This window comes from Cebus imitator, unplaced genomic scaffold (genome assembly GCF_001604975.1).
Source record: "Cebus imitator isolate Cc_AM_T3 unplaced genomic scaffold, Cebus_imitator-1.0 Scaffold23, whole genome shotgun sequence".
Classification (NCBI taxonomy): Eukaryota; Metazoa; Chordata; class Mammalia; order Primates; family Cebidae; genus Cebus; species Cebus imitator.
Genome location: NW_016107338.1, coordinates 2,585,407 through 2,608,439, shown reverse-complemented (window position 1 = coordinate 2,608,439; position 23,033 = coordinate 2,585,407). Strand labels below are relative to the sequence as shown.

Sequence of the window (23,033 nt, the reverse complement as noted above, 5' to 3'; positions counted from 1 at the left end):
TGTGAGCCACCTCGCCCGGCCAATACCTTGTAATTTTTTAAATTGAATTTTTAATCTTAGGACAACAAGTTATTCAGGTGATGCTAAAGCCGTTCTTAGCCTGAGTTGAGAATACCAGAATAATGAAAGATCATCTGCTGTTGTTTTCTTGACTGTTTAGAAGCAAAGTCACCTGGGGATAGGCTTGTAGGTGTGTGCCACAGAAGAAATACATCCCTTTTTGGTGAAACCCCATCTCTACTAAAAAAAAAAAAAAAAATTAGCTGGGTGTAGTGGTATGCACCTGTAGTCTCAGCTGCTTGGGAGGCTAAGGCACGAGAATCGCTTAAACCAAACCTGGAAGGCAGAGATTGCAGTAAGCTGAGATCGTACCACTGCACTCCAGCCTGGGTGACACAGCGAGGCTCTGTCTTAAAAAGAAAAAAATAGCTCTTTCCCTAAGCGGCCTGAGGTAATCTGTGAAAATGGTTCGCTATTCACTTGATCCGGAGAACCCCACAAAGTCATGCAAATCAAGAGGTTCCAATCTTCGTGTTCACTTTAAGAACACACGTGAAACTGCCCAGGCCATCAAGGGTATGCATATACGAAAAGCCACGAAGTATCTGAAAGATGTCACTTTACAGAAACAGTGCGTACCATTCCGATGTTACAATGGTGGAGTTGGCAGGTGTGCCCAGGCCAAGCAGTGGGGCTGGACACAAGGTTGGTGACCTAAAAAGAGTGCTGAATTTTTGCTGCACATGCTTAAAAATGCAGAGAGTCATGCTGAACTTAAGGGTTTAGATGTAGATTCTCTGGTCATTGAGCATATCCAAGTGAACAAAGCACCCAAGATGTGCCGCCAGAACTACAGAGCTCATGGTCGAATTAACCCATACATGAGTTCTCCCTGCCACATTGAGATGATCCTTACTGAAAAGGAACAGATTGTTCCTAAACCAGAAGAGGAGCTTGCCCAGAAGAAGAAGATATCCCAGAAGAAACTGAAGAAACAAAAACTTATGGCACGGAGTAAATTCAGCCTTAAAATAAATGCAACTAAAAGGAAAAAAAAAAAAGAAGAAAAAAATAAGACAGTGAACTTATTCTATATAACTTTTGAAGAAAGTTAACTCCTTTGAGCTGGCTTGGGAGTCCCACCATGCCTGTTCCCATAATGCTAGAAGCATCATGATTTAAATAAAGTTTTATGAGACTCTGTGCCAGAGGATGTCCTTTCTCCTGTGTTGCTCTGGGACTTCACTGAGACCACAGCTACCAGCAGGAATAGGGTGGAGCACTTCTGATCCTGGGGACACATATCATTATTCCTCTTAATGTGTCTCTTGTTTATTTAATTTTATTTATTTATTTATTTTGAGATGGAGTCTTGCTCTGTTGCCCAGGCTGGGATGCAGCAGTGTGATCTCAGCTCACTGCAACATCTGCCTCCCAGGTTCAAGTGATTCTCCTGCCTCAGCCTATTGAGTAGCTAGGACTACAAGCATGTGCCACCACGCCCAGCTGATTTTTATATTTTTAGTAGAGACGGGATTTTGCCATGTCGGCCAGGCTGGTCTCAAACTCTAGGCCTCAAGTGATCTACCCACTTCAGCCTCCCAAAGTGCTGGGATTACAGGCATGAGCCATTGCGCCTGGCCTTTTGTTTATTTCTGTACCACCTGGCTCTTGGTTTAGCCCTAAAAGGAAGATACTAAATGTTTGAAGGAATGAATAAATAATTGAATGAATGAATGAAACAACCTCAACCTCATTGTCTAAGTACTAGCCGTCCCTTTTTATAGTTAAGGAATCTGGGGCTCAAAGATTGCCCTCCCTGGGAAGTAGCAACAACTGGAGTGGAAACCCAGTTCTATTCGTCCTCAGACCAGTGATTCCTCTACTGCATCAAGAAAGTTGTAATTACTTGCGCTCGGTGTCTTGAAAAAAAAAAAAGAAAGTCGTGATAATTAAGTACAGGTTTCATTTAATCTTCCTTTCAACCAATAGTTTTTAAGAGCTTCCTGCCTGCAAGAATGAAGCTATTGGATGAAGCTGTTAATGTCCCCTTGAAAGCACAGATGGTCGGCCACAAGATTTTGAAGTGGGGAAAAAAAGCCTTTCTGCTAGGCCCTGACCTGAACAATACTTGGTCATCTAAAGCAGTGGCCCCCAAATAAAAATTCCCAGGACCCTCCCCCAGAAATTCAAATTTGTGCATCTGAAGGAGATGACTGGGAACCTCTGTTGTAACTCCTGCTCTGGGCTGATGTGGTGCACCACCAGCCACTGCACACAGCCCAGCAGGAAAGCTCCAGACAGAAGCTTCATGAGGGTAAAGAGTAAGCATCTTTTTTACTTTGTTCGCAGACATTAACTGAGCACTTACTATGTCCCAGTCATTATTCTAAGTCCTAAGGATACAGCAGTGAACAAAACAAAACCCTTATCCTCCTTTATTTCTATAGGTGGAAGGTGTGAGATGGGGAGACAATGACCACGTAAAGAAATAGGCCAGGCGTGGTGGCATACCCCTGCAGTCCCGGCACTTTGGGAGGCTGAGGCAGGTGGATTATTTCAGCCCAGGAGTTCAAGATCTGCCTGGGCAACATAGTTAAACCCCATCTCTACCAAAATAAACAAACAAATAGACAAAAATTAGCTGGGCCTGGTGGTGCATGCCTGTAGTCCCAGCTACTCAGGAGGCTGAGGTGGGAGGATCACTTGAGCCTGGTAGGCAGAGGTTGCAGTGAGCCAAGATAATGCCACTGCACTCCAGCCTGGGCAACAGAGCGAGACACTGTCTCAAAAAAAAAAAAAAAAATACAAAGAAGTAGAGAGAAATAAGTACCCATTTTTAAACACTGAAAAGAATATCTGGGAAATTACCACTAACTGAGCAACTGATTTCAGAGAATGATTAGATGTTCTAACCGCACACACACACTTGTTCTCTCCTTAGATTTTATAATCCTCATTCAATGAGCATCATTCATTCAACAAGAAGCTCTTACGGAGTGTCTTCTTGTGTGTCAAACATTGTGCTAGGCTTTGGGGACACAGATGTGAAGACAGGATTGTACATGGAGGAACCTGAACTTTGGAGTGCCTCAAAGGGTACATAGCATAATCCCACCCCTCTGTCGCCTATGCCTAACCACCTCAATGATGACTTCTGAAATGGAAACTTGACCTTAAGTGTTATAATGAGAGCAAAACCCAGGACTTTTGTTCCATGGCAAAGAAAACCATGGAACAAAAGCCATGGATAGCTGCAGAAAGTAGATGTGATACCTGGCACAGCTGCAGTCATTTTATGACTATGAGGAAGGGTGGAGGACAGAAAAGGAAACAATTATATAGAGGAGAGAAGAGTCCTGGGAATGAAAAGAAGCAGAGCAAGAGCTCTGATCCAATTCTGCCCACACATGACAGGTTGCTGGACTTCGCAGTTAAGCCAGCCTCCACTTCCTTTTAAATAAAGCTATTTAAATAAATCACTCTGTAGCCAAGAGCTCTAGCTGAAATGGGCATGTATTATATGCCTGCCATTTACATGACAAATTTAATTGAGTCCTCACAACAGCTTTTTAATTAGATTGACAGCTTCATTTTACAGATGAAAATACTGAATCCAGTGGCTAAGGGACTTCCTGAGGTCACCCCATTATATAAGTAAGGGAGTTGGGTTCTAGAAGTTGGACTCCAACACCTGTTTGCTGCAAAAAAAGGTTGCTTATTGTGTTGGCATGGGGAAACGTCATCAAATTCTTCTCTCTCTTTGGGATCCTTCTGGAATTGTTTTTTTCTGTTTTTGTTTTTGGAACTAGAGAATGGATCAATTTTCATGGCTGGGTTGACAAGGGCATGCAGAGGGACAGGCTACGTGATGCTTGATGCAGCGTCCCCAGACCCTTGCAGAGAGTTTGGGGAAACCTTCAAAAGGTGTGGAATTGCAGAGGCAGGGCCACAATTAACTAGATCTCCAGAGGCAAGGAACCCAGCTGCCATGTGGGCTCTGAGTAGAAAAAGAGAAATCAGAGTCTTGTAGAGAAAACATCTGTACATGTCTGCTCTGATGAGCCCCTCATTTTTGCATACAGAGCAAGCTTGGCATTTACGTAGATTGATTCTAACTTCACATTTTGGCCAAAGGAACTATTAACCCCTCCCCTCAGTTCCTGGGGGGAAACCAGCTTGTGGAGCCTGACCTACAGGTGACCCCCCTCAAGCTGTTCCAGCCCCTTTCCTGGCTCAGTCTCTGGCTGGGAATGGATGGCTTCTCTATGGCTCTGAGGAGGTATGGCCAACAGGAAGCAAAGCTACTCCCTCTTGGGCTCATTCTTCAGCCTGGCTGGTTTTGCTGGAGATGCAATCAAAGCAAAATCTCAATTTCTGGGGCAGAAGGAGCAGCCTGTGGCAGCCATCTGCACCTGGGCTGTTAGAGAAAAGCTTCACCCAGCCTTTAGAAACCAAACTCAAGATTTAAAAGGGAAGAGTTCTGTTGAGTTGACAATTGCTTTACAGTTCACTAAGTAACACACCTGCCCTTCATACAGAGGTATGTACTTTCACTCTGTTGCTCCATCTGATCCTAGCTACAGCCCTGCAAGGGGACAGGCATGTGTTATGATTTTCTTTTCACTCCAAGAATGTTGAAGCCCAGAGAGGTCAAGCCAGTGGTCAAGTCGGTGGTTTTAGCCTCTGACAGTCCAGTGCCCCTTCTACTCCGTACCTTTCATGCAGATTTAGAGGGAAACAGAAAGAATCTGCTAAACTTAAAATTTAACAACATGTGCCCCCTGTCTCTTCCACTCTCGGCAGAAATGAGGGCATCCTCCCCATACCACCTCGCCCTCAAAGGATGCCTCCATCTATCCTCACACTGACCCCTCTGCCCCATGCGCCTCTCCTGTAGGACTGTGAGCTGCTCAAGGGAGGGTGACAATGGAGTCGCATCTAGGCAGCAAGATGTGGAGCGCTGCTGACATTTGGGAGTCCATTTGGGACTGGATAGTTTTTGTTTTACAGACATTTAAACAAGTCTGCCAGGCGTTTAGCATTCCTGGACCCTGGCCACTAAAATCCAGCAGTGCTTCCTCATTCTTTTAACTCCCCAAACGCACAAAACAGCCTCTGACTTTCCAAATCTCCCAGGTTGGAGGGAACAGGGTGGAGAAGGGGCAGGCAGTACCACCCCCGGTTGAGAACCCAGGCTTTGGAATGAGATGGTTGAGGTTTCAAACATTGCCTCTGCTCTCCCTCGCAGAAGGAACTTGGAGGCCTGGCTTCCTGATTCAGAAATTTACCCCAGAGAGGAACCAGAAAGATGAAACGAGCTAATGGACCCAAAGCACGAAGCTCTGTGCCAACATGAGATGTTTGTTTAAGTAACTAATAGCAAATGAAGTCCTGTCCCATTAAGAGTTGGCCCTACTGTGTATACAGTAGGTGCTCAATAAATGTGACTTACTTCTTCTGCATTCTCAGACGTATCTCAACAGCCCCATCAATAAAAAATGTTTACTGGCTACTTATTATACATAAGGCATTGAGCAAAGAATTCGACACATTGCCCCATTTATTCCCACCACAACCCTATGAGGTAGTCATAATTATTGTCTATCTTACAAATTCAGGAGCTGAGAACCATAGAGCAGAGGTGGGCAAACTGCAGCCTGGGGGCCAAATCCGGCCACTGCCTGTTGTTATTGGAACACAGCGTCATTCATTTATATGTGTCATCTACGGCTGCTTTTATGGCTGTTGTCTATGTCTATGGCTGCTTTCACATTGAATAGTTGCTAGCAGCAGAGACCATACATGGCCTGCACAACCTGAAATATTCACTGTCTAATCATTTATAGAAAAAGTTTACTGACCTCTACTCTGGAAGATAAATTTAGTTGCTCTATCTAGAAGATTAATTTAGAAGGTGACAAAACTTTTTACCGGTGGAGCCATGAGTCCAACTTGGTTCAGTTTGGTTCCAAAGCTCAGGCTCTTAGATGCCACACACTCCCACTGGAGATAGTGGATTTTCATTAAGTGGTCTTTAGATACTGAACTTGTAAAACATATATTTTAAAATAGATCGTGTTACGTATTTGTGGGTTTTTTTGTGATAAATGTTTGTAACATAAAACATACCATTTAGCTATCTTTTTTTGAGACAGAGGCTCGCACTGTCGCCCAAGCTGGAGTACAGTGGCACAATCTCGGCTCACTGCAACCTCTGGCTCCTGGGTTCAAGCAAGTCTCCTGCCTCAGCCTTCCAAGTAGCTGGGATTACATGCGCCCACCATCACGTGCAGCTAATTTTTTGTATTTTTAGTAGAGACGGGTTTCACTATGTTGGCCAGGCTGGTCTCAAACTCCTGACCTTGTGATCCGCCCATCTCAGCCTCCCAAAGTGCTGGGATTACAGGCATGAGCCACCATACCCAGCCTCATTTAACCACTTTAAGTGTACAGTTCCGTGCCGTGAAATGCATTCGCAATGCTGTACAACCATCGCCATTACCCACCTCCGGAACTTTTTCATCATCCCAATCAGAAACTCTGTACCCATTACACAGTAACTTCCTTCCCTCTCCCCGCAGCCACTCGTAACCATTATTCCACTTTCTGTCTATGAATTTGCCTATTCTAGGTACCTCGTGTGAGTAGAATCATACAGATTTGTCTTTCTGTGACTGTCTTATTCCACTTAGCATAATGTTTTCAAGGTTCATTCATGTTGTAGGGTGTATCAGAGTTTTATTTCTTTTTAAGGCAGAACAATGTTCCATTGTGGGTACTGTACAGATGTTGCTTGATTTACGATGCAGTTACATCCCAATAACCCACTGTAAATGGAAAATACCGTGTCACAAATGCATTTAATACACCCAACCTACTGAACATCATAGTTTAGCCTAGCCTACCTTAAACATGCTCAGAATGCTTACATTAGCATACAGTTGGGCAAAATCATCCAATACAAAGCCTATCTTATAATCAAGTATTGAATATCTCGTGTAATTTATTGAATACTGAAAGTAAAAATCAGAATGGTTGTATGGGCACTTAAAGTACAGTTCCTACTGAATGTGTATCACTTTTGCACCATTGTAAAGTCAAAAAATATGAAGTTGAACCATCGTAAGCTGGAGACCATCTGTGTTTGTTTTTGAATAGATAGCACATGCACAGAGTACAACATTCAAAACCTGCAAAGGACCTAGAGTGAAGAGTAAATCTCTCTCCTATCCCTTCCCCGTCCCGGCCCCAGCTCGCCTCCCAAGACACAACCAGTGTTACTGCATTCTTGTGTATCTTTTCTAAGAGTGTCTGTGTACACTCAGCATCTAGGTTTAAATCGTATTTTAAAATAATATTTGTATACAAGTATTATATTCTTCCTTCATCTTGCTGGTATCTTTTTTCTCTCTCTTTTTTTTTTTTTTTTTTTTTTTTTTTTTTTTTTTTTTGAGATGAAGTTTTGCTCTTGTTGCCCAGGCTGCAGTGCAATGGTGCAATCTTGGCTCAAGTGATTCTCCTACCTCAGCCTCCCGAGTAGCTGGGATTACAGGCACGCGCCACCACGCCTGGCTAATTTTTTGTATTTTTAGTAGAGACGGGGTTTCACCATGTTAGCGAGGATGATCTCGATCTCCTGACCTCACGATTCACCTGCCTCGGCCTCCCAAATTGGGATTACAGGCGTGAACCACTGCGCCCGGCTTGCTTTATCTTGAGACAGGGTCTTGATCTGTCACCCAGGCTGGAGTACAGTGGCATAGTCATAGCTTACTGTGGCCTTGACCTCATGGACCCAAGTGATCCTCCCATCTCAGTCTCCCAAGTGGCAGAGAACACAGGTGTGCACCACCAAGCCCTGATAATTGTTTCATTTTTGTGGAGATGTGGTCTCACTGTGTTGCCCAGGATGATCTCAAACTCCTGAGCTCACACCCTCCTCCCACCTGTATGGGCGGGAAGAATTAGACCAGGGTAGTATCCAAGCACTCCTGATCCTCCGAGCCAAGTACAGTTCTCCAGATAGCACAATTTCCCCTAAAAATGCAGTCCAAAATGGAATGGGTAAGAAACATGCTTCCTTTTGTCTTCTAGTACATTGGCTTTAAAAACTCATCTTAAAAATATGACAAGACATTCACCATAACACTGTCATAACTGAAAAAAAGATTAAAAAAAAACCCTAAATGCCCACTTATAAGGACCAGATAAATAAAGTATGATATATTCATGCAGTGGGATTATACGCAGTTGTTAAAAGAGTGAGATAGCTCTAAATATAATAATATGAAACAACCTCCAAGACATATTTTTAAGAATCCCACAGCCAGGCACAGTGACTCACACCTGTAATACTAGCACTTTGGGAGGCCTAGGTGGGAAGAAAGCATGTTTCTTACCCATTCCATTTTGGATGGCATTTTGGGGGGAAATTGTGCTATCAAGAGAACCAGATTTGGGGAGTGTTTGGCCCAGATCCTTCTGGGGAGGAAGCCCAGAGATGCTTCCCTAGGTCAATCCCGGGGCAGGCCCCACTTCCTTCATTTCCTCCAGTTCATCTAGTTAATACATCCTTAGTGCCTCTCATGTGCCAGGCGCTGTGCCCTGAACTTCACTCTGTGAGCTCTGGCAATAGGGACTAGCATTAGTTTTCACTTGTGGATGAGGAAATCAAGGCTCAGAGAGGTTAAGTCACTTGTCTAAGACCATGTGGTTAATGAATGACATTGCTGTACTGAGACCTAGAGTCTGAATCCAGCCCAGCGACTTCTAATGCCAGGCTTACACCAGATCCACACTCAGAGCAGAGGAAGCCACATTGTGGTGGACAACAGGGCTTCCCAGAAGAGGTGTGTGGCCTGAGGCCATGAAGGACCAGGCTAGGAGAAGGGCACTAACTGCTTATCTGTAATCAGCGTCAGATTTTCAGCATCAGCAAGGCAGGGCCCCTGTGAGTGGGTCAGGGTGGCAGGAGGCTCTTTGGTGACCTGGATGGGCTCTGCTGGTGGCAATTTGATCCCACCATTAGTTTTTGAGCTTTTGCCACATGATAGGCAGAGGCCCTGCCCCAGGAATCCCACATTGTACCAGCTGTCACCGTGTCATGGCCTGAGTCTCTGCTGTGGCTTCAGTAGCTCATGTTCCCCTCTTCCTGGACACCCCCTTGGAGGATCCTTGAACCCCAGGCCAAGGCATCCCCAGAATCCCCGTGTTTCTGGGCCCCTGGCTGGCAGGACTGATGCTGATCAGAGTCCTGCCCTCACTTCCTTCTCCCAGTCCAGGCCAGGGATGACTTCTGTTCACCTGGGTCTCCTCTGACCTCAGCCTAGCTCCAGCCCGTGGTGAGTCACAGGTTGGGAGTCAGCTGAGGGCTAGCCTTGGAGATCCCTGAATAATGCATCAAAGCCATTCTCCCCTGCAGAGTCATTAGGGTGGGGGTGAGAGAGTGCTGGATAATGCAGAAGAATCAGTGTGTCCCCTGCCCCAGGAAGAATACTAGGGGCTCCAAAAGCCTTTGCCCTGTGTGCATGGGCTTGAGACTCAAAGGTCCACGAGGCTGGGTGACCCAGTACATAGGTGAACCGAGGCCGACTCAGGGTGACTACAAAACCAGTGCATCTTCCAAAAGAGGGCAAAGGAGGTTTAGCTTCCAATTGACTTTTGTAATTGGAAAATTTAAGAAAAAAGCCATTTTATTTTTAGCGTACACATAAAAGTTATATGGTTTGTGGTTTTGTTTTTATTTTGAATTTCCCCCTGGGGAGAAACACCAAAGCATCTTCAGTGCTTAGACCTGGAAAGGTCAAAGTCCATCCTGGAGATCTAGTCACAACCACAGGACCACAGAAGGGCAGAGCTGGGAGGGCCCGTGGAGATCACTTCACCCACTCACCCCACTCCCAGAGCTGTGCAGGCTGGGCAGTCCAGGCTAATTCAAGCATCCCTTTCTGGTTCTATGAAGGAGGGCAGTGGGGAGCTGCAGAGGAGAAGGAGAGAGGGGATCAGAAGCAGGAGGAGGAGCAGGAGGAGGAAGTGGAGATGGAAGAGGAGGAGAGTGCCAGGCTGACAGAAATTTTTGCTCCTCTTGGCACCCTGCTCCTACCCCTGGACCTCACAGAGCCTTCTCAGGTGCTATGCCCTGAATGTTTGTATCCTGCATGATGGGATTAGTGCCCTTATAGGAAGAAACATAGGCAAGCATGCCTTTCTCTCTCTCTCTGTCTGCCATGTGAGGATCTAGCAAGGAGGCGTCTGTATGAGAAACCAAGAAGAGTCCTCACCCAGTCCCAACCATGCTGGCAGCCTGATCTCAGACTTCCCAGCCTCTAGAACTATGAGAAATGAATTACTGTCTAAGCCACCTGGTAATCTGTCATTTGTTTTAGCAACCTGAGCTAAGGCACCAGGCCAACTATATGACTTGACTGCCTGCTCTTTGCTGTCCAGACCCTGGGGACCCTGGCTCTCTGCCCTTTTCTCTGGTCACTCCTTCCCTGTGTGCCATCCTTCCTGCAGCCTACAGCCTGTGCTGCTCCTCAGTCCACCGTTCTTGGCCATCTCTTCCATCTGTGACCACTCTCTCATTCCCCCTGGGATGAGCTCACTCCCTCCTTTGGTACCAATTACTATCTATGGCAATGGTTCTCAACCTTGGATAGACCCACACGTGCCTCCAGAGACTTTGAGTGATTGGTCTAAGGTACAGCCTGGCCATACAGCATTCTGGGAGCTGCTGAGGGCATTCTAATGTAGACCACTGAGCAGTAAAGTGTTAGTTAGCTCAGTAGCCTTGGACCACTCCAACCCTGCACATCCCAAAAAGAGGACTGGTCCTTGACCAGCTCTGGGGAGAAAACCTCTAAGCCTTTGGAATATTCCACCTTCTAACACGTTTTTGTACACCTGAGGCTTTGGGCCTTGCTCTATGAATTTGACTTCTCTAGGGGCTGAAGCCTGAGTAGCTGGGGTCAATCCCCCAGGAGCTGCATACCTGCATGACTGATCCCTCAAGAAAAACCCTGAACACTAAGGCTTGGGTGGGCTTCCCTGGTTGACAACACTTAGCATGTGCTGTCACACATTATTGCTGGGAGAATTAACCATTGTCTGTACAACTCCACTGAGAAAGGACAACTAGAAGCTGGAGCCTGGTTTCTCCTTTTCCCTTTGCTGGCTTTAATCTGTATCTTTTCACTGTAATGAGCCATAACTGTGGGTATAATGGCTCTTCTAAGTCCTTTGAGTATGTAATAAAAATCATCAAGCCTGTGGCTGGTCTTGGGGATTGTCTACACAACCACAAAGACCAGGAACACTGAGCTGCAGTATACACATTACTGGGCCCCACTTCACAGATTCTGATTCAGTGTGCCTTGGGCGGGTCTAGGAACCTGTGTGGTTAATAAGTTTCCCCGGGGCCTGTGATAGGCAGCCAGGATTGAGAAAGATGGATTAATGTGCTGATGACTTCCAATCAGAGTCTAAAGCTCTGGGCTGCCCACTCAGATGGCCCACACACCCCTCTGCTCCCCATAACCTGCTCTGCTCACATGTTAGTGAATACAGGCTGCATGGCTGCCTGCCCCTTCTCCCTACCCACTAAAGGCCAATCAGTCACCCAGTCCTCCCAACCATCTCCAGAGCCTCTTCCCTTCCTTCTTCCTTTCCTCTTTGCTTCATCCATCAGTTCCATTCCACTTGGCCACACTGTAGCCAAATTGGAATCTGAGCTTGGTGTTTCCCTTTGGGAAGGTGCTCAGTGGCTCCCTATGTACATGTGGTTCAAACTTTTGGTGGCATTCAGGGTCTTTCTTGGCCTTTCCAGCTTCCCCTCTCACCACAACACATACTGTCCCTTCAAGCCTTAGAACATTCTTTGCAGCCTCAGGATAGGAGGCCTCCCTCCATCTGCAATGACCTTTGCCTCCCTCTGTACATCCCGTCTTAGGCTACTCACCAGCCTGCATTTCAATTGCTCATTTGCCTGCCTGACCCCCTCTCTATGCCACACCTGGCAGCTTGATACAAGTCCCTTAATAATTGTATTTTGAATGAATGAATGAATGAATAAATGAATGTCCTGTTCATCTGAGTTCCCATGTGCCAGCATGGAGCTTGGTGCACAGTAGGCTCAAATAAATAAAAGATGAATGAATGGATTTTACACATCCTTCTAAACCCACCTCTCTTCCTTCTTCTCCCCTCTTTTCTGTCATTCTCCTTTATCACTGAGGACCTTTTTTGGTCATAGTCTGATTCTGCTATCCAGGGGCACTTGTGTAGAAAATCTCAGCTGCCTCCTCATTGGTCCTTTCACCTCCAGCTCCAGCAGATAAGGAACCGAGAGCTTGCAGGGGGTCAGTTGAGGAAGACTGCAAATCAGTGACAAATGTCTGCGTAGAGCTGAACTTCATCTGAACCTCCCACAAGCCCAGGGAGGGTGGTGATATGGTCCTCAATTTACAGATGAGGAAACTGAGTTTCAGAGAGCTTGAGTGTTTGTAAATAGAGCTTGATAGCAGAGATGCGATGGGAGCACAGACCTTCAGCCACACATCTTTGTGCTCTCCCTTTCAGCCAGACACCAGGGGCACTGAAGGCCACAAAAGGATTTTGGTCTTTGGGTAGTTCAGTGCTGCATTCCCTTTGCCAGCCTTTTCTTCTTAAATTGCTGCTCCTGCTGCTGATTGATCTCCAGTCCCAGGTGAAAGGAACACAATTTTGTCACTGTGTCAAGGCAGAAACAAGCTCAGCACCGGGAAAGGAAATCAAACTCTTTGAGGAGAAAGTCAGATGGAACGTATCACTTTTAGGCCTACCTGGATATGCAAGGAGGGAGCCCCCAAACCACCTGCCATAGGCCAGCTTCCTCATCAGGAGGGCACACCCCCAGGCCTTGCATTTCTCCTTCTCCCCAGAGTTCTCCCTCTGCCTGATAAAGCTCCAGTGCTTGGCAGGCAGTCAAGGCCTTCTCTGATCCCCCTGTGACTGTAGGTCAGACACATTCTACATGAACAGAATATCACCCATGGGGCTGAAACCCACACAATACCTTCCGTGTTTGCCAGAGAGACTATGGGGTCTGGGTTGGCCCATCTCCTTGGGGACAGCTGAACTGAGAAATGCAAACCACTCTCCTGGCTGCCCAGAGAGGAGTTGACAGGGTAGCACAGGCAGCACATCTCACAGGACTCCAAATTCAAGTCCTGCCTCTGCCTCCATCTGGCAGTCTTCCTTTCTCTTGGTCTCCATTTCTCCTTCTGCCAAATAAGCAAGTTCGACCAGATCATTTCTAAGAGGCTTTCCTTCTCCAGCATGCACAAGTGAGAACACACCTTTCTTAGACGCTGTTATATTTACTACACTGGTTCAGCACCATCACTTCTCAACCCAAGACTTTACCTTTGAGGGGCCAGCCCTGGACCTTGCATTGTAAAAACTTGGCACTGACCATTTGGTTTTGAGTCAAATCCATTCCCCTCCCTATAGGACCAGCAGTACCAAATCTCTCTGGTTTGTAAATATGGCCATTTCCTGCCTCTCTGTGGAAACTCTGCTCGGATCATTGTCCCCAACATGCCTTTATGTCCCCCTCCTCTGCCTGTCCAGATCCTCCCTGTCCTTCAAAGACCCCTCATAAAGGCCATCGCTGATGATGATCTCCAGGAGTAAGTCCTCTCCTGATCTCCTGTAGTGTTTGTTATCTGTTTCACCTCATTCATTTATTCATCCCTATATCTACTCAAGTTATTGAGTACCTGTATTAGCCTCTTCTCACACTACTATAAAGAAATACCTGAAACTGGGCAATTTATAAAGAAAAGAGGTTTAATTAACTCAGGGTTCTGCAGGGTATACAGGAAGCATGGCTGGGTAGGTCTCAGGAAACTTATAATCATGGCGGAAGCAGAAAGCCTTCCAGGTTTTCTTTCGGCGCTGACCCAGGGCACAGAGATCCAGGCTCAGAACTACTTTTCCAGCTTCACCCCGATGAAGCTGAAGTAATCCTCCACTCTGGGTGCAGCCAGCCTAGGGGCCAGGCACGTCAGGCACCACCTCCCCATGGACTATAGCGTCAATGCCATTGCCTTCTATTCCTACACCTTTTCCTAGGGGCCTGGTCCCACCTCCACTCACTCCAAGCTCAGTAGACACTGGGTCTGGAAGGGATTCTTTTGCTTCCTTTTTCCTTTTTACAAAAACACACATGGAAGAAAATAAAAGCACTTTATCCACTCCCCAGCTGGACTGCGTTGTCCAACACACGTGCTGTGTACATCCTCAGTGCAACTGCTGGCAGATAGCCCAGAGGGCTCAGGGTAGATTTAGTCAAAGGTTTAAAATCCCCGCCCCCAGGTGTGATCTGCATCCACTCAGCATGCACTTGGGCAGACAATTTATCTGTGTGATACCCTTCCCCCGCATTATCACACATACACACTGTGTGACTGCCAGTTAGCCTGTGACCTGTTTTCTCCTGTTGTGTCAAATGGGTAATGATCCCTGTGTGACCACAGTCACTAGAACCAAGTGTCTGCCATGCAGACCATCACAGGGAGGACCTTAGGCATATCACATCCCTCATGGGACTCCAAAGGGACCAGCGTACAATTCTAGACTGGGAGCATCCTTACCTCACTGGATTTAGTAATTGCAGGTAAGCAGGACATTCTGCCAGTTTTTCATATGAATGAGTTCTTGAAAGGTTACAAGGATTGCTGAGATCCAAGAAGACCAACTAGGCACCACTCACCTATTCCTGGCTACTACTAGCCTGGCTCTGCTTACAGCAAGACACTTTGTGTTTGTTGTGTGGCCCTGGGAACGAGGGCATCAGTGAAGACCGGACAAGATTGCTGTCCTCCGGATACCATAGTTCACTGTGAAGACAAGCCTGAAGCTTCTGTTCCACTGCCTGTGCTGCTTGGTAAAGACTGAAGGCAGCAGTCTTGATCCACAATAGCCGCCGCTCTAGCTGTTTTACGAGGAGGCATGGATCGTGTCCTGCACATCAGTTCTCCAACTTAACAGACATCAGTTATTCTAGAGTTTGTTTTAAAATCGAGTTTCTGTCTTCTCCCCTCCCCTGCCCTAAGGTATCTGATGATAATAGGTTAAGGAGGGATGGGGAATTTTTATTTCTATTATACTAAACAGCTGGAGTAATTTCTGCTGCAGAGGGCCAGCATCTGCACTTGAGGGAGTTCTACGCTACAGCTGCTAAGTTCTGATTAGGCCCTCTAAGGCGTCTTCAATACTACCTTGTCGCTCAAGTCAGATGACACTGTTCTTTCACAGTGTAGCATTCATGTAGAACAGAAAGGTAACAGCTCTCCTTCCATCAGCTCTAGCCCAATGCTGCAAGCTGGAGTTCTGAGCAAGAAGAACTCCAGCCAGGTCCCTTCTGAAAGAACAGCCAGCCATCTTCCCATCCACCTATGACCAAATCACTGCGGTCTAGCACTCAGGAAGTCTCCAGTCCAGCACCTGGTAAAAAGTTTGCAGAGAGAACAAGGACATGGCAGAGCTATCTTTGCTATATCCCACAGTCCTGATAATACTGTTGGGTTATGAATGAGTGGCGAGCTTTGTGGATTTTTAAAAAATATGTTCTCAAGATGAGGATCAAATAGTATTTTGGTGAAATACTGAAATTCCAATCGGACAATGGAGATTTTAATGGCGGAATACATCCTGATTTTTTTTTAGTCCCAGCATATGTGTTTTTAAAATGCTGAAAAAAAGGCAGTATTAAAGTGCGTAAGGTCAGATGAGTTCCTAGTTCCTGTCACATTTAGAAGATGTGATGAGGTCGCTTACTCCCCAGTTATTAAGGCTTTATTACACAGGTCGCAGTGCAGAAAATCACAAGTGATTTTAAAAAATTTATTTTACAGGCCAGGTGTGGTGGCTCACACCTGTGATCCCAGCACTTAGGGAGGCTGAGGCAGGTGGATCACGAGGTCAGGAGTTCGAGACCAGCCTGGTGAACATGGCAATACCCCATCTCTACTAAAAATACAAAAAGTTAGCCAGGTATGGTGGCGGGCGCCTGTAATCCCAGCTACTCAGGAGGCTGAGAGGCAGGAATCGCTTGAATTCAGGAGATGGAGGTTGAAGTGAACCTAGACTGCACCACTGTACTCCAGCCTGGGCGACAGAGCGAGACTTTAAAAAAAAAATTATTTTACAGGTAGGGCTTCACGCTTGCCTAGGCTAGAGTGCAGTGGCGTGATCATAACTCACTGCAGCACTGAATTCCTGAGCTCAAGCGATCCTCCCACCTCAGCCTTCCAAGTAGCTGGGACTACAGGCATGTACCATCACTGGCTAATTTTGTCATTTTTTTTGTAGAGATGGGTCTGGCTATGTTGCCCAGGCTGGTCGTGAACTCTTGGCTTCAAGCAATCCTCCTATCTTGGGCTCCCAAAGTGTTGAGATTATAGGTGTGAGCCACCATGCCCAGCCCAGAAGTGAATTTTGCTGAGTTTCTCCCCTTTTAATTTTAAACTTAGTGTCCTTTCCCCAACAAGCTATCAGGAGCAATTCAGGGAATTCTGCATTACCAAGGCATTAAAGATGTATACATTCATCTCATCTGAGCCGGTAACAATCCTGTGAAGAGACAAGAGCTTGGAACAAACACTGGAATGAGGCTAGCGCTGCCTTGTCTCCCTGTGTCATCTCAGGGATAGTACAGCCTCATCTGTCCCATTCATTCGGCAAACATTTATTGAATGTCTTGTAGGTACGATGAGCACTCTAGGGATTAAAAATAAGTACACCTTTTTTTCCAGTAGTGAAAATTCATAGAACTGCAAACCAAATATCTGTACCTTTTTGTAACATTATACTTCAAGTTTAATGAAATTTTACTTTTTTTTTTTTGAGATGGAGTTTCACTCTTGTTACCCAGGCTGGAGTGCAATGGCGTGATCTCGGCTCATCGCAACCTCCGCCTCCTGGGTTCAGGCAATTCTCCTGCCTCAACCTCCTCAGTAGCTGAGATTACAGGCACGCGCCACCATGCCCAGCTAATGTTTTGTATTTTTAGTAGAGACGGGGTTTCACTATGTTGACCAGGATGGTCTCAATCTCTTAACCTCATGATCCACCCGCCTCGGCCTCCCAAAGTGCTGGGATTACAGGCTTAAGCCACCGCGCCCGGCCTAAATTTTACCTTTTTTTAATGGAATTTTAGAAATGAATACAGCATCCACCTCTTCAAGGAAGTTACATTCTAATAAACCCTATATACACAAAACTACATATAACTATACTATGTAAAACTGCTTTAAATAGGCAATTCAGCTCAGAAAACCCCAATCCCTCACCCTCTGTTTTTAGGAAGGAGGCAAAGAAATGATAGGGCTCAGAGTAAAACCCATGGGCCCTGGGCTGATCCCATAGTTTTTACCATATCATAAAGCCCCTCAAGAAATCACTGGGAAATTTGAGCGAGGTTTAAGTTGAAAAAATTAGGCATCCCCAAACCATAATCACAACAGCAGGGACTGTAGCTGCCTGGTTACCCCTGTACCTAAAACAGTGCTTGACATGCAGCAGGCTATGAAACTTGTTCAATAGCTGAAAGGCAGATAGGGAATACTTGTTTCTAGGTAGGAGTCAGTTTTGCCCAGAAACAGGAAAACGAATGCTTAGTTTCTTTCCCTTCTAGCCCAAAGGGCTCACTGCGTCTTTGCTCAAAGCTGTACATATCATTGCCACTATTAGCTGCCGTATATTAAGTGCCCATTATGTGCCAGGCAGTATTTTAAAATTCTGTCATTATAGTCCCAGGGGAGAGGTATCACACCTTCACAAACAGGTTATTTGTAAATAAAGTTCAGGCCAATGGCACAAAGTAGTGAAGGTGGGACTTACTCAGGTCTGACACTTCCAAGCCCATGTTTTACTACTTTGTCATCCTATTTGAAAGGAAAACTGCAACTAAGATTACGACTCATGAGACAACTTATGTGCGAGACAAAAAGCTCACACATACCAACCCCCCCAACACGCACATTATAATGACACAGTGACCCAACCTTAGGCAAAAGGGTACCACTGCTAGCAAATACATTTAACATTTTATTGAGATTCTCAACAGCTGCCATTTGGTTTGTATAGCAATTTTTTTACAAAGTAACTTTTTTCCATTTTTGATATTTTATGAAAATTAACTTTCTTCAGTTTTAAAGCCCTGTCCCTCCCCCAAAGAAGGGTTAATAAGTACCAAGTAATCATTATTGAGGCAAAAAACAAAAGCAAAAATAGATTTTAAACACTTGTGAAACAGGGGTAAGCGTCCAAAGTCAAGACCTTCTGGGCCCAGTGGAGGTGCTGGGCTGCCCTGGGACACCATCAGCACTTCACCATCCACAACATCCTCAAGAGCTGAGCAGCCGGGCACAGACCCTGGGGGCTTCCTGTTCCACAAGCTCCACTCCCTTTTTCCTCTCCATCTTTGCTGTTGGGTCCCTCTCCAAATCTGCCCAACAAAGGCAGCACGATCTTTAATACCTGTGCAGCTTTGTAAATGGAGACAGGATACTCTATTCAGAAAGTTGAGAGATTCCCTGTTCCAGTCTGGGGGAGGAAAAATATCCAATGCAGCATGAATGGTTTCACTTTCTTGTCCACTCAGACACATGCTTATACTTGTTAAATGGATTTATCAGATGCTTCAAAAGTCCTGACGTGTAGTAGCACAAAAGTTCCTTGTAAAAAAGAAGTTGCAAAATTACAAAAATTTCTGCAGCAGTTCTGGCTCCAGATGACAAAGCTTGTTTAGTTTTTTTTTTTAACATGCACAGCAGCTTCCCCTATAAGTCCTATGTTCAGAGGGTTCCATTTAGACCACAGGAAGTTGGAATCCAAGTTTAAAAGGCTCTCTGCTGACAAAATATGGTATATCCATCAATGGAATTCTACTCAGCAATAAAAAGAACAAACTACCAAGACGTTTTATGTCATGGATGAACCTCAAAAGCATTAGCTATGTAAAAAAGCCAGACACAAGAGACCACATATTGTATAAATCCATTGATTCGAACTGTCCAGGAAAGGCAAATTTATAGAGAAAGTAGATTGGTGGTTACTGAGAATAAGAACAGGATTAACTGTAAAAGAACATGAAGGATCTTATTGGGAGGGATAAAAATGTTCTAAAACTGAGTAATGGTTATGGCTACACCACTGAGGAAAGTTACTAAAAGCACTGGGTTATACACTTGAAATGGGTGAGTTTTATGATATGTAACAGAGGCCTCATTAAATTTTTTTAATTTTAAGAAAAGGACTCTCTGCCTCTCAAATCATCTTTCAAGCATTAAACATTTTTGAGGGCTCACAATCAATAGGATAGAATAACTTCAGTGATGATTTGCAGAGTGAAATATTTTACTCTTTTATAGTAAGCACATTTTAGTAACTGTAACCTAGTAAAATATTTGTAAGATTTTATCTCATTTTTGTCATATTAACCTAAAATGTTTATTATTTTTATATAAAAGGTAGCCATTAGGAAGGGAGGATTGGGGAGAAAGCTCAGCAAATGTCACAAATGAGACTCTTAGTAACAAAATCTGAGGAAGATTTTTCTTTTAAAATAAAGATGGTGCATCTGTCCCTTTATAGGTTTCTCTCCTATTCCCTAGGACTGGGGAAGGTGAATCTCTTGCCTGACTCCCTGTAGAGATTAGTGTATCCAGCTGTTCTATTCCCATGATGCTTCTAAAAACCAGACTGACTGGGAGCAGCAGGAGGGGTTTGGCCCATGAGGGCAGGTGGCCAAGTGGTGTGCAGGAAACTCACGTGTTTCCCTGGGTTGACTACCTGTTCCCCTGTCCCTGTCACCAATAGCAGCTTCATTATGGGAGAAGATTAAAACAAAAGAAAAAAGACAAAAAACCTGTTTCCAAATTATAACTAACCAAGTCTGTGGAGGAAATTCACAAGGCAGCAGAGCAGGGGCTGCAGAAGGTGCTCTGCCTTCCGGCAGAACTAATAATCCTTGTGAGCAATGCGGGGTGCAGTGAGTGATGTGGGGAAATGTGGACGGAGGCCCCGACTACAAACCAAATCAGAATCAATCCTCCTGTTCTCCCCACCTGCTTCCCAAACTAATGACGTCTGCGTTATCCCAGAGGAGAGTGGCTAGGGACACCCAGTCCTTCCCAATATGCGGACATCTCCAAATCTTGATCAAATCTGTCAGGTTTCTACCAGTTCCAACAGGGCAGTATCACCTAAACTGAGAAGGACTATTAGCCTGAAACGGTGGGACCCTCATTGAAGAAGGCCTGCCCCCTCCTCACAGTACAGTTAAGACTCCTGGGTTCCTGATGGCTCAGGAGCCTGGGCTATCATTTGTCTACCTGGGGTTTGCAGCAGCACCAATGTAGGAAGATTCATGCTGTTTACTTTGGCAACCTCTTCACACAACTTTCCTCTCTAACATGTGTTCGTTGCTAGGACATTCACCTCACCTCCTTACTTCCCACCTTCTCCAAAATCAAGGCAATAGCAATAAACAATTTGGAAAATGCTGCTTGGTATTTTAAGCCACAGTAAGCATTATAACCTTAATTAAACAGACCCTAGGCTGGGTGTGGTGGCTCATGACTATCATCTCAGCACTTTGGGAGGCTGAATTCAAGAATTCAAGAACAGTTTGGGAAATGAGCAAGATCCAGTCTCTACAAAAAATAAAAATAATAAAAATGATTAGCTGGCAGTGGTGGTGAATAACTGTTGTCCCAGCTACTCTGGAGGTTGAGATGGGAGGACTGTTTGAGCCCAGGAGTTTGAGGCTGCAGTGAGCTATGGTCATACCATTGCACTCCAGCCTGGGTGACAGATTAAGACTATGTCTAAAAACAAACAAACAACAAAAACAACAAAAATAAAATAAAATAAAGAGAGATGCCAGCTTCTATGACTTTGGATAAAGGTGCTACAGGATCGTTCTGGTTTTGGATAAAGGTGCCTTAGGATCCTTCTGGTTTCACTCTTATGTTATTTCCAAAAGTCAACTATTATAGTCAGAAACCGGCCCAAAGACCCAGGGCTGCATTCGCCCAGGCCTCAACTGTATCCTTGAATTTTCTGCTGCAGTTCAAAGGCCTGGAGAAATTGAAAAGGCATTCATTTGGTTATTTTTCCCTTGAAAAGAAAGAGGTAAATTATTTTCATCTTGGAATTTTAGAGTCAAATAAATAATCCCAATAATTACATGTCATTCATTAATAAACTAACACTGGGATCAGCCAGATTGGCAACTGTTAAAAATACATGTTCTATTTCTATGCAAATTATCAAACTTCTAGTTGCCAATTAAAAAAAAAAGTCTAGGCTGGGCGTGGTGGCTCACGCCTGTAATCCCAGCACTTTGGGAGGCCGAGGCAGGTGGATCACGAGGTCAAAAGATCGAGACCATCCTGGTTAACATGGTGAAACCTCGTCTCTACTAAAAATACAAAAAATTAGCTGGGCATGGTGGCACGTGCCTGTAGTCCCAGCTACTCAGGAGACTGAGGCAGGAGAATTGCCTGAACCCAGGAGGCGGAGGTTGTGATGAGCTGAGATCACGCCATTGCACTCCAGCCTGGGTAACAAGAGTGAAACTCCTTCTCAAAAAAAAAGTTTAAAGAATAGTGGCTTAAATCCAACATCAAAATTATCCCTTAGAAATACAAGTCTCACCATTAAAAAGTTAAGCTGTCCAGGCTGGCTTGCTGGTTCTTCTCTTGTGAGAGAAGTCTGAGACATCCAGAGGCTCCCAGCCTTTCCCCAGTGAAGGTCCAACAAGACATGCATGCATTTTCTGTTAAGAAGGTAGCAAATTCTAACTAGTGGAGCCTGTGTTGTGAGTGACAATTGTGCCCCCACCTCCCAACATAAAGTAGATGGCAAAAAGAGCTGGACTACACGAGGAACTGCTGGAAGCAGGGTCCTATGCATTTAAAAAAGAATCACTTTGCTAGTTGCCTCCTGTACCTGGAGTCAGCACATGCAGTGTCTCAAGAGGACTACAAATGCCAGAGCCCTCACTTTCCATGCTAAACTGGCAGGAAGTTTTCATAGTCCTGACCAAATACGCCTTGTGAAATCATGCTGAAGACTGACATCCAAAACAGACCAACACAGCAGAAGAAAAGTCAAGCCCCTTTCTCTCTGCAATCCCAAAACATTTCTAACAGCCTTCAGAATTCTGAGCTTGGACAGGCTCACGGAAGATGAAGGAGGAAAAGCAGTCCCAGAAGAGAGAGATTTCCTATATGCACTTGCAATGCCCTTTCCTTTTTAGAGGGAACAACCCAGCTGAAAGCTGAAGCTTCTTTATTCATAGTCCTCTCTGAAAAAGAGTTAACAGTTTCATTCTCTCAACATACAGGCCTTGGGAATTAATGTGTATGTTTGGTAACACAAGTTCTCTAAGCTACTCTTCTATGACATGTGACGTAACAAGGCAGGCAATTTTTTTCAAATGATATAATCCTACAGACTCAAATAGGAAAAAAAAAATGTGAGTTTGTATTTTAACATTAACTTGTCACTGTTCAAAAAGTCAACGAGAGCTCATAAGGAGAATGTCTTCAGCTTTCCATACCCTGGTCCTTTCCTTCCAACCTCTGTCCCACATCCACATACTGAATTTACACCAACTTTATTTCAAGTTACATATCTTTTTCCCTGTAGGCCTATCAGCACAACAGCAATCAGAGAAAAGCCTCTATTATCTTCAGGGCTCTGCAAATCCTCATCCCTGGGAGAATGGCCTGGTAGCTCTCTTAAACACCACACTGCCATCTACATCTCTATACACAAAGGCAGCTCCTAGCACCCAGTTTAGTTTCCTAAGGGTTGCAACAAAAGACCCCATCAAGTTAAAGGCAGGAAAGACATGGCCAGGCGCGGTGGCTCACGCCTGTAATCCCAGCACTTTGGGAGGCCAAGGCGGGTGGATCACGAGGTCAAGAGATTGAGACCATCCTGGTCAACATGGTGAAACCCTGTCTCTACTAAAA

The 23,033-nt window shown here is 45.1% G+C and overlaps 1 pseudogene across 1 annotated transcript; it reads left to right on the top strand.

Annotated features, from left to right (window-relative positions):
- The first annotated feature begins 432 nt into the window (after positions 1-432).
- On the top strand, positions 433-5,325 carry LOC108299564 (annotated as a pseudogene). The gene is made up of 2 exons (XR_001823020.2): positions 433-1,079; positions 5,140-5,325. The product of XR_001823020.2 is annotated as a 60S ribosomal protein L17-like (transcript).
- The last annotated feature ends 17,708 nt before the right edge of the window (positions 5,326-23,033 follow it).